At 36.8% G+C, this 12,378-nt stretch overlaps 1 non-coding gene across 1 annotated transcript; it reads right to left on the minus strand.

Annotated features, from left to right (window-relative positions):
• Nucleotides 1–1,055: 1,055 nt before the first annotated feature.
• TRNAV-CAC (transfer RNA valine (anticodon CAC)) lies at nt 1,056–1,128 on the minus strand. The gene has a single exon. It is a non-coding gene; the product is annotated as a tRNA-Val (tRNA).
• Between the last annotated feature and the right edge of the window lie 11,250 nt (nt 1,129–12,378).

A 12,378-nucleotide genomic window follows, 5' to 3' on the forward strand; every position in this document is an offset into this window, starting at 1 on the left:
AGGCGAAATGGAAATTGACCAGTTTCTTAAAGACTTGCCTGGTTCTCTCCAAGCCATCAGTTGGTGCCACATCCCATCTTTAACTTAGCAGGATTCTCATGTGAGTGGGAATTGTAGCAGGCAGTCTCCTCTTCAATCCTCAAATCAATGCTGTCAATTTTTTGTGAAATCAAAGGCATATCCTTCTTAGCAATTGCTTCAAAAAATGGAAAAGACTATACAATGAAAAGTAAGTCTCTCTTCTTCTGGCCCCTACTTACCCAGGTAATTTCCTGGAGAGAATACGAAACAAAACCCAAACCAAAACAAAATACAAAAAACAACAACACAACCAAACCCTAAGTTACTAGCTTTCTTGGTACCTATACAGTAACTACGAAAAAAATTTCATTTAGAAAATTTTAGTTTCTTGTTTATTCTTTCAGAGATATTCTATATATTTGAATATATACATATACCCATAAATCTTTATCTTCCACACTATTAAGCACATGTTATTCACATTGTTCTAGACCTTGCTTTTTTCACAGTATAGCTTGGTGATTGTTCCAGATTAGTACCTAGAAATCTGCTTCATTTTTATTTCAATAGCTGCACAGTATTCCATTGTATGGATATGCCATAATTTATCTAACTGGATTCCTATTGATGGACATTTCGGTTGTTTCTAATCTTTTGGTATTATAAACAACAGTGCAAAGAATATACTTATATATGCATTATTTCACAAATGTATGAGTATATCTGTAGCATAAATACCTTTCTCTTTTTTTTTCTTTTTCTTGTATCAAGTTGTTCTTTTTCTTTTTTTAAATTAATTAATTAATTTTATTTATTTATTTAGTCTGCATGGGGTCTTAGTTGCGGCACGTGGGGATCTTTGTTGCAGTATGTGGGCTCTTTTAGTTGTGGAATGCAGACGTCTTGGTTGCGGCATACAAACTCTTTTTTTTTTTAATTTATTTATTTGGTTGCACTGGGTCTTACTTGCAGCAGGTGGGTTCCTTAGTTGCAGCATGGGGGCTCCTTAGTTGTGGTATGCATGTGAGATCTAGTTCCCTAACCAGGGATCGAACCCGGGCCCCCTGCTTTGTGAGCACAGAGTCTTACCCACTGGACCACCAGGGAAGTCCCAAGTTGGTCTTTTTCTTAATGATTTGTAGGAGCTGTATATTCATATAAAGGAAGCTAGCCTTCTATGTATAACTCCCTAATTTTTCAAAGTTCATGTTAAAAGTGGGTTGAGGGAATTCCCTGGCGGTCCAGTGGTTAAGACTTGGTGCTTTCACTGCTGGAGTGGGGTTTGATCCCTGGTCAGGGAACTAAGTTTCCACAACCCGCCTGGCGTGGCCAAAAAAAAAAAAGTGGGTTGAAATCCTTCTATATTGACTTTTCATTTTCTTACTATGAATGTACACAGTATAAGGGAAAGAGGGAATTGTGTAGATCTCCAGTGAGGATTATTTGTTGAAGTTTCCTTATTTAAAATATTTTCCTTTATAGTACAGTAAATTATTATCTAAAGGATATATAAAATTTTTACAGTGATGGCCCTATGAAATAAAATAACACTTTTAATATTTGTCTACTACCTGTGCAAACTTCTTTTCTATTTGATATTTTGTCATTTTCAGTAATTTGTCTCTTTCCTGAATGCCAGCCTTTACAGCATGTTACATTAAGAACTTGAAAACATAGAAACATAAGTAAAGTTGGGCCTTTTGTAACATAATTCCCACAGACAGATGCAAAGCTGTAATACAACCCAGTATTTCAGGAGCAGAGAGAACTATTCTGTAATATTTGATAAGAGTTAAACCCTACTGAACTACAGATGCTTTTGTTGGCATTACAGCAGTTGTGGTCTGCAAAATCTTAAAGCAAACTTCCGGTGTAGCAAGTTAAATAATATCTAAGGAGTTAGTTTAGTTTTGACTCAAGATTTTTAAAAAAATGAAACCCTTCTATGTCCAGTGTTTACAAATTAATTTCCTTTACTTTTCAGAATTTTTTTCATTTTGACAAGAAAAGAATGACAAAATTGTCATGTATTAAATGGTGCCATCTTCCTATGATGCCAGTTTTGGAGAACTCTTTAAAGAACACGAACCTTTATAAAGTTGCTTATCTACTTGTATGGAACACAACCCACAAGAGATTTTCTGGACTATTCCCTAATTTGTTGGATTTTTATCAAGTTTCCTGCATATGCTCATTTACTCATACTTAATTAGTCATAATTCTCCTTTAGAAAGGCTTGTTTTAAGAGAAGCACAACAACTGTGAAATCTTTACATCTTATAAATATCTAGTCTAGGGTTCTCTTAAGCCTGTCATCTGTTTCCTCATTTCAAAACTTAAAACAGTGTTAGGCTGTGTTTTTAAAATGTTGGGTTTGTTTTGCAAATACAGGAAAAGCAACACTTCCTAATTTGCTTAGATGGGTGCCCGTCTAATTTGGAATTATATCAACTCAAGATAAGTATCGTTGTTGTAACAATAGGAATGATCATGTTATACGTGTGTGCATACATATAGATGCCTGCGTGTGTCTGTGGTGTGAGTGTATACAGTTAATCTGATACAGGATTTTAGAGAATCAGTATGAAAGTCAATTCATTCTTTAAATATTGCGACAGAGAGACTGAACTAAAGTGAACATACCTGGTTCTACTAAGCACACTTCCTCTCTTTTAGTTATTGATTAACCTATTTCCCCTAACTGGAAAAGTGGTAGCAATTTTCGATTCTTTAAATCCTTGAGTTAGGCTTTATTAATAAGAATATTTTTCATGGGAGCATGTTATTTCCTAAAATGGTGTTTTAAAATTAGTTACATATTAGTTCAGTCTTTTAGATACTTAATAGTTGCTAATAGTCATCATTTATGTTATAATTGTACTAAAAAATTAGACTATCGATCTAGCCCAAAATTCTATTCTATATTGGAATTTCCCTTATAATTTCTGTGATAAATAGTCAGCTTTTTGTTTTTCTCTTAGTTAAGAGAATGTATGGGAAAGCACCTCGTACTGTTTCTGGTACAATTAATTTTTTTGCTAAAAATATTTTTTAAATGAAGACATTTTACCAGTGGATAATCATTAACTTTATACAAAGATTTACCATAAGGTTCTTCATTTCCTGATTGTTTATATGTTTTACTGATTATGTGAGTAAAATATGTTTATTTTTATAAACCCAAACAAAACAGAAAGTTAAAGTGCACTATAATCCCACTTCTCAGTAATAATTACTATTAACAATTACATTTATGTAAAATACATATATATTTGAATACATATAAATGTTAATATATTATTTTTTATTTTACAGAAATAAATCATATGTAACAACATTTAAACACAATGTATCTTAGATATCTTTCTCTGTAAATAAAAGTAGATTTTTTTCTTTTTTAATGCTGCAATGTTTCCATTGTATGGCTGTAACACAGTTAGTTATCCAAACTCTCTAAGACACACATTTCTTTTCCACATTTTAACATTTCTGAAATCAGGATGCTGCTTATATTTTATAATCCATGATGTTTTAGAATTACTATCCACTAGGCAGCATTTGTGACCTGGTTGTCTTTGCCGAGTTGTTTTTGTGAGTTTAGTTATAATTGTTCAAACTGCCATCACTTTAATTCAGTTACGTGCATTGTTGGTGCTATAGGTGTTGAGTTTAATTGCTGCTTAAAATGGGAAAAGATGGCACTAGTATTTTTCATTGAAACAAAAATTTATTGACAGAAAGGCACAGACACAGAGCAGCAGGGCATAAATTTGATATTTGGTAAATATTTGTCATTCAGGAAATAACTGTACTTCCATTTTTTTTTTTTTGCAAAGGAACAAATTCTTTATGAGATGGAAGAAAGTAAGCTACTCATAAATAATGAAGATATGTTTCAATTTATTATGAAGATGTATGCAAAAAGATTGCCTATCATAAACCAAGCCATGCAAGTGAGAGCTGGAGAACATGCCAAATTACTGAAAGTTGATGAAATATACTTCAGAGTAATGGGAGGCTGGCATGACCAATTCATACATCTCGCAGGACCATTCTTAAGGCATTGTGTCATAGTTTAATTGACAGCAATTTTTCTTTCTTGCTGGCCCATAAAATAATAATGATTGTTTTTTACTATCAACCATGGCTAAGATTAGATGAACCACAGTATCTACAATGACTAGTAGGTTCTGTGCTGAAGACTTCATATAAATTTTCTACATACTTTTTCTGACTGAATTTTTAAGAATAGACTTTGTTTTTTAGAACAGCTTTAGATTTAAGAAAATTGAAAACATAGTACAGAAAGTTCTCATATATTTCATACCCAGTTTCTCTTATTATTAATATTTTACACTGGTATGGTACATTTGCTACGATTAATGAATCAGTATTAATATATTAACTAAAGTCCATGGCTTATTCAGATTCCTTTAACTTTTAATGCCTTTTCTGTCCCAAGGTCCCATCCAGGGTACCATAGTACACTTATTTATTATGTCTTCTTTGGCTTTTCTTGGCTACGATAGTTTCTCAGACTTTCCTTGTTCTTGATGACCTTGAAAGTTTTGTCAATTATTTTGTGGGCTGCACCTCCACTGGAACTTGTCTGATGTTTTTCTCATGATTAGACTGGTGTTATGGATTTTGGGGAAGAAAACCACGGAGATAAAGTGCCATTTTCATCATATTATATCAAGGATACACAGTTTCCATGCAATTTATCATTGTTGATGTTGACCTTGTTCACTTGGGTGAGATAGTGTTTGTTAGGTTTCTCCACTATAAAGTTACTCATCCCCACCCTCACACCTTTGGATACTGTCCTCTTGAAAGGAAGTTACTATGTGCAGCCCACACTTAAGGAGTGGGAAGTTATGGTCCATCTTCTTGATGATGGAATATCTACATACATTTTTTGATTCTTCTGCATGGGAGTTGTCTCTTCTCTCCCACAGTTTATTTATTTAATCATTTATTTACATCAGCATAGACTCACAGATATTTATTTTATACTCTCGTATAGTCCAATACGATTTTATATATTTTGTTGCTTAAAATCTTCCAGATTGCCCATTGAGAGCTCTTTCAGTTGGCTCCTGTGTCTCTTTGACATACCCCTCATCAATATGGGTTTTTTGTTTTTGTTGAGCACTTTTTTACTTCTTGGCATCTAACTGAATTCTTACAACAATTCTAAGAGGTAGGCTTTATTATCTCCTTAGTTACAGATGAAGAAATTGAGGCTTAAACAGATTAAGTAGCTTGCCCAAAGTCACATAGGAAACAAATGACAGGATTTGAATTTTGCTCTGTCTGAAAGTTTAATAACTTTTAATATATTATGCTGATATGTTAAACTGTAGTAAATTACATATCCTTTTATGAAAAAGAATTCTGCAATCATAATTTGATGGATACATGCATTACTATCTTTATTTTGGACTAAGAGGGGAGAAATGTATCTACTGGAGTCAAATACATAACTTTTGGAATCCCATAAGCCTGTGGATGTCTAACTCATAGTTCCAGTTATCTATGGCTCAGGGCTTGCCCACCATCCTGTGGGAGTTGATTTGCTCTTCTACGGAGAGGTGACTTACTGCAAGCCCTCGTATTAGAGTATGTCAGGCTGTAATGTTGTTGCATTGTCTTAAAGGAATATATTCCTTTCATTCATCTGACAAGGTTTTATGAGAATCTACTGTTCTGGTGGAGCTTACATTCCAGTGAGAGGAGACAAAATAAACATGTATGTAAGCAAATGAACATGATATTTTTAGAGGGTGTTCAATGCTAGCGGAAAGCCAGTGTGACCAGAATGCAGTGATTGAGGGGTATCTGGGAGGGGATGAGGTCAGAGGGGTAGGTCTGTGGCCCTTGGGAAGGAGCATTCGTGTCATTCTCATTTCATTGGTTGGCTTAGGAAGCTTTTGGGAAACGAAGCTCCATGGTCTGTCTGACTACCCACAAATCTTACCTCACACCACTCTTTCCTTGATCTCTTCTCCCTGGCCACACTGGCCTGGCTCTTCCTGAAATATGTCAAGCTCTTTCTTGCCTTTGGGTCTTTACATTTCTTATTTGATCAATCTAGAAGAAAAAAACAAAAATCAAAACCACTATTCCTCCACATAATGATGTGGCTCCCTCCTTCATATTATTATTTGGGTCTCTGCTTAAAGCCATCTCCTTGGACGTCCTGTTTAAAAATGCTTCCCCCAACCCCTACCATCATGTCTCCACTCCAGTCTCCAGGCTCTCTCTATGTCTTTCTTTTGCTTTATTTTTCTTCAGAGCATTTATTGCTACCTGACATTATTTATTTCTTGTTTATATTCTGTCAGCTCCACTACAATGTAAATGCCACACATGGACACAGCGTTTGTCTGTTCTGTGCATCACTGCTTCATACCCAGTGCCTAGAAAATTGTCTAGGACATAGTGGGTAATTTTATTAGTTATCTATTACCATGGAACATATTACCCTAAAACTCAGTGGCTTAAAAGAGCAAACATTTATTATCTCACAGTTTCTGTGGATCAGGAATTCAGGAGGGGCTAAACTCTGTGGTTGTGGCTCAGGATCTTTTAGGGGCTAAAGTTATCTGAAGGCTTGACTGAGGCTGGAAAGTCTGCCTTCTAAACTCTTTCATATGTTTGTTGGCTAGGGGCCTCAGTTCCTTGGTTTCTCTAAAGGGCTGCTCTCAACATAGCAGGTGAAAGCCACAGTATCTTTCTGTGACCTAGTGTCCAAAGTTGCACACCATTATTTCTGCTTCATTCTATTTTTTTTTTTGGCTGTGCTGGGTCTTCTTTGTTGCACGTGGGCTTTCTCTAGTTGCGGGGTGTGGGGGCTTCTCTTGTTTCAGAGCATGGGCTCTAGGCACACGGGCTTTGGTAGCTGCAGCATGCAGGCCCTAGAGCGCGTGGGCTTCAGTAGTTGTGGTGCATGGGCTCAGTAGTTGTGGCTCGTGGACTCTAGAGCGCAGGCTCAGTAGTTGTGGCGCATGGGCTTAGTTGCTCTGTGGCATGTGGGATCTTCCCGGACCAGGGCTCGAACCCATGTCCCCTGCATTGGCAGGCGGATTCTTAACTACTGCACCACCAGGGAAGCCCTAGGATTCACTTCTTGAAGAGAGGAGTATCAAAGAATTTACGGACATATTTTTTAAACAGATGCACTGATAAATTAATATGTATTGAATGCAGGGATATATAAGTTAGGTTATACCTTTAAACAATCACTCTGGCTGCTGTGTAGAGAATGGACTTTAGTGGGGCAAGAACAGAAGCAACGAGATTGATGACAAAGATGGCAGCCAATGTTTATGAATCCTTTTTTTGTGCCAGGACTTGTCCAAGCGCTTTGCAGCTATTAATGCATTTAATCCTCAGAACACTCTTATGAGGTGTGTATCATTCTATTGTCTCCATTTTATAGATGGGGAAACTGAGGCACAAAGATATAAGGAACAGTAGTGTAGGTGAAAGATGATCTGATGCTATTGTTACACCAGCTCTGACTGGGAAGATTTCAAATGCCTCTGTGTTCTCTAATTTGTGATCCCAACTCATAAAAACCCTGAGCACAAGGCATTACAGGAATCTCTAAATTATTTGAAGACAATACCACAGACATAAAAAATAATAATTATAAATATGTACCATAGATTCTAAGTTTCTTCCAATGATATTAAAGTAGCCCATGATTTATCTCTTTTTTTCAATAATAGAAGTACGTTGTTATGATGAGGATAAAACCGTGGTATTTAAATTTTTATTTTAAATGTTTTGGGGACAAGAAATAACACATTTATAAACACAGGAGAGTCATGAGTGTATTTACCCTTTTGCAGATTTTATTTTATTTTTTAAAAACCTTTAAGTATTTTTTAATATAAATTTATTTATTTATTTATTTATGGCTGCGTTGAGTCTTCGTTGCTGCGCGCGGGCTTTCTTAAGGCAAGCGGGGGCTGCTCTTTGTTGTGGTGCACAGGCTTCTCGTTGCGGTGGCTTCTCTTGTCGTGGAGCACGGGCTCTAGGTGCGTGGGCTTCAGTAGTTGTGGAACGAGGACTCAGTAGTTGTGGCACACGGGCTTAGTTGCTCTGTGGCATGTGGGATCTTCCCGGACCAGGGCTCGAACCCGTGTCCCCTGCCTTGGCATGCAGATTCTTAACCACTGCGCCACCAGGGAAGCCCCTGCAGATTTTATAAGGCAAGTTTTTTGGGGTTTTCAGACATTTGAATAAGTGTATCTTCAGCCTCAGAGCTTAGTATATAATTATAAATCACCTGAATTTTTTTTCTGAATCTAGATTTATGTATGATACATGATTTCCTATCATATCAATTACATAAAAACGACACTAATATACCATTATTTTAGTTCATTTATATTTTAAATAAAATAAACTATATATAAACAAAGTAGATTTTCCTTTACATGGTTTCGAAATATTCTGCTCCTTGTCATGCAAAGAATGAATAAATTGTCTTCTTCATTTTAAATGAAATTCTGTAGTCTGTTTGCAGATCAGATATGACTTTTACACAGTAATTCTCAGTATACTGATTAAAAAAGAATGCTTGTTTAGATTTTGTTGCACATTTCATTTAATTTTACTGCAATGTGAACTAACTGAACTCTACATGGGAAAATATATCATTTTTATTTTTTGCTTCACATTTGATTGCTTTCCCCATAATCTCATAGGCCCTCTAATAATTTCCCCTCTTTTTTTTCTTTTCATTCTTTTCTTTCTGCAAATATGTTTTTTTCCCTACTAGAAAAGGAAAAAAGTATTACTGCATTAACCCCAATAGCAATTTTAGGAATAATGTTTCCTGCATTATTGCAAAGTTGTGAGCTTGTGCTATATAAAAAACAAACTATGGGGGCTTCTCTGGTGGCGCAGTGGTTAAGAATCCGCCTGCCAATGCAGGGGTCACGGGTTTGAGCCCTGGTCCGGGAAGATCCCACATGCCGTGGAGCAGCTAAGCCCGGCGCCACAACTACTGAGCCTGCGCTCTAGAGACGGCGAACCACAACTACTGAGCCGGCGAGCCTAGAGCCCGTGCTCCGCAACAAGAGAAGCCACCGCAACGAGAAGCCCGTGAACCGCAACGAAGAGTAGCCCGTGCTTGCCACAACTAGAGAAAGTCCGCGCACAGCAATGAAGACCCAATGCAGCCAAAAATACATAAATAAAATAAACAAATTTTTAAAAAACCCAAAAAACTATGAAGCCCTGAAAATACTTGAACAGGGTTCAATGTTTCAAGAAAGAAACAAGATTAATTGTTTTTAATTAATTTAACTACATAGTAATTTAGACATATGAGTAGTGAGCAAGTGACATAAATAACTATACTTATATGTATTGAAGGCAAAGCAGACATTTTGGGGGTCAATTGGGGATAAGGTAAATGTGAACTTAGTCTGAGCAGAAATTTCAGTCGCTATTTGATTATTCACTGAGAGTAATCCAGACAGTTAGGACTCGAAACTTTCTGGTTGGGGCATACCCCCAGGATGGACTTCAGAATTTTGCATTTAGGGCAAGACAATTCTCTTCTCTCAGGGAAAACTGCCCCTCTCAAAGTGGAACAAAACTGAAAAGGATGGTCCAGACATAACACTGAATGCAGTAAAGGGAAGTAGAGAGGTTTAAGCTTGGGAGGACCAATCATTCTTGCAGTAGAAAAGAAGAGGAGGAAGGGAGGCAGAGAAAGAGAATCTTGAGGAAAGGCAAACATTTCCTTTTGTAGCTCAACCCTTCCCTTTTTCTCTCCGACTTCTGGGGCTGATCTCAAAAGGGACATAGACTGAGCAATGTAACACTAAATATGTTCTCCACGTAGCCTGAAATTTTACTAATCAGACATTCTTAAACATTTAGATTCACCTGACGTTTTTTCTTTTTTCTTCCAGTTTTATTGACATATAATTGACATACAGCACTGTATAAGTTTATGGTGTATAGCGTAATGACTTGACTTACATACATCATGAAGTGATTATCACAGAAAGTTTACTGAACATCCATCATCTCATATAGATACAAAATAAAAGAAAAAGAAAAAAATTTTTTTCCTGGTGGTGAGAACTCTTAGGACTGACTCTCTTAACAACTTTCATATATAATATAGAGCAGTGTTATTATATTCATCATGTTGTACATTACATCCCTAATACTTATTTATCTTATAACTGGAAGTTTGTATATTTTGATGATTTTCATCCAAGGTGGTCACCTAACCTTCACGTTGAGCCCACCATATACTGGGTTTGCATAATCTATCTCATTTAATCGTAAACTTCTCTGCAAGATAAGCACTATTATATCAAATTTAAAGATGAGGAAAAAGACCTGGAAAGGTATGAAATGCACCCAGAGTCACACAGTTAACTTAGTAGTCTCCTGATTCCTCCTTGACCAGTCTCCTTTTGCCACTTCCTGGGAGGGTCAAAGGACAAGAAAGGGAGGCTGTATCAGCAGGGCTGCTGCGGGTGAGGGGTTGGGGTGGAGGGCATGAGTCACACTGCAAACATCACAAATCTGTATGTTTATTGTGATGCCTTTCAGACATATGGCAAAAAAGTGTGCTGCCTCAACAAAATTGATATAGTAAGACAATTTTCTGACAGATGGAAGCAAAACATCATGAGAAGTGCCTTTTCTAATTCCAACAAAGGCTTTATTTGGGCTATTGGCTGCTTTGACTATTTTGAAACATAAAAATTTAAAGGATGGTTTAAATAGCATGCTTTCCTTAAGATTAAACTTGAATTTACTTGGAGGAATGGATATTTTGGTCAAAGAAAGAAGAAGCGAAGCAGCAATCCCACTCCTTGACGTATACCCAGAGAAAACCATAATTTGAAAAGATACAGGACCCCAACGTTCATTGCAGCACTATTAACAATAGCCAGGACATAGAAGCAATGTAAATGTCCATCAACAGAGGAATGGATAAAGAAGATGTGGTATATATATGTATATATATACATACACACACACACAATGTAATATTACTCAGCCATAAAAAAGAACAAAATAGGGACTTCCCTGATGGTGCAGTGGTTAAGAATCCACCTGCCAATGCAGGGGACACGGGTTTGATCCTTGTTCCAGGGAGATCCCACATGCTGCGGAGCAACTAAGCCCGTGCGCCACAACTACTGAAATCCGTGCGCCTAGATCCCGTGCTCCGCAACAAGAGAAGCCACCGCAATGAGACGCCCACGCACCGCATTGAAGAGTAGACCCTGCTCGCCGCAACTAGAGAAAGCCCACGAACAGCAACGAAGACCCAAAGCAGCCAAAAATAAATAAATAAATAAAATGAAAGAAAAGAACGCATTTAGTAAGAAATCTGTGATTTGGGCTAGATGCTTAAGGACAGACAGCTTAATTACAAATCCAGCTCCATTATTTACTATGCAAACTTGGACAAGATTCTTTATCTCTCTGTGATTCAATTCCCTCGTCTATAAAATGAGGATAGTAATAGTTATCCTTGAGTAATGAAAAGCATTCAAAACAGCATCTGGCAAATGGTAGGACTTAAAAAATATTTGTGGGGTGCACTTATATCACTTAAGAATAGTATGTTCAATCAAAGCTGTTTGGAGGAGTGAACATTTAACTTTGACTTTGAAGGGTGGTTGGGATTTCAATGATGGGAGGGCAACACTGATGATCAATGACGGGAGGGGAACACTGATGACAAATGGCATGAGCATGGAGAAATAAAGGTTATCATTGGGGAAAGAGAAAATCACACCTTGGTAGGGTCACAGGGCATATAGGAAAAATGGAAGAAAGGGTTTTATGGCGTCCAACTGCAATGTCCCTCAACAGCCAAATTAAGATATACACACATTTTTAATAGGTGAAACAGTCTGAAGGTTTGTAAGCAGGGAAATGTCAAGATGAGAACAGATTGACGGTTTATTTTATTTGTCTGTTTTGCATTTCCTTAGTTTGAACATTTTTTTCCCAATATAAAAACTATGCTACTCCATTAAATTGTATCATTAGTACATTTAACTTCTGAGAATTAAACTCCAGAAGCTCTGGAGAGGATGGAAAATGTAAACAGAATGGGTGCCGGCAGGCCTTTCTTCTCCAGAAGCTGATGCAATGGATTCAATCAAACTTGAAGGAGAATGCAACTAGAGATTATCATACTAAGTGAAGTCAGTCAGAAAGAGAAAGACAAATACCATATGCTATCACTTATATGTGGAAGCTAAAATATGACACAAATGAACCTATCTATAGAAATAATGTGCCAAGGATTTTAAGGATTCCTCAACAAAGGAGACATCATTTGGGTGTCAGGTG

Source organism: Eubalaena glacialis, chromosome 10 (genome assembly GCF_028564815.1).
Source record: "Eubalaena glacialis isolate mEubGla1 chromosome 10, mEubGla1.1.hap2.+ XY, whole genome shotgun sequence".
NCBI classification, from domain to species: Eukaryota; Metazoa; Chordata; class Mammalia; order Artiodactyla; family Balaenidae; genus Eubalaena; species Eubalaena glacialis.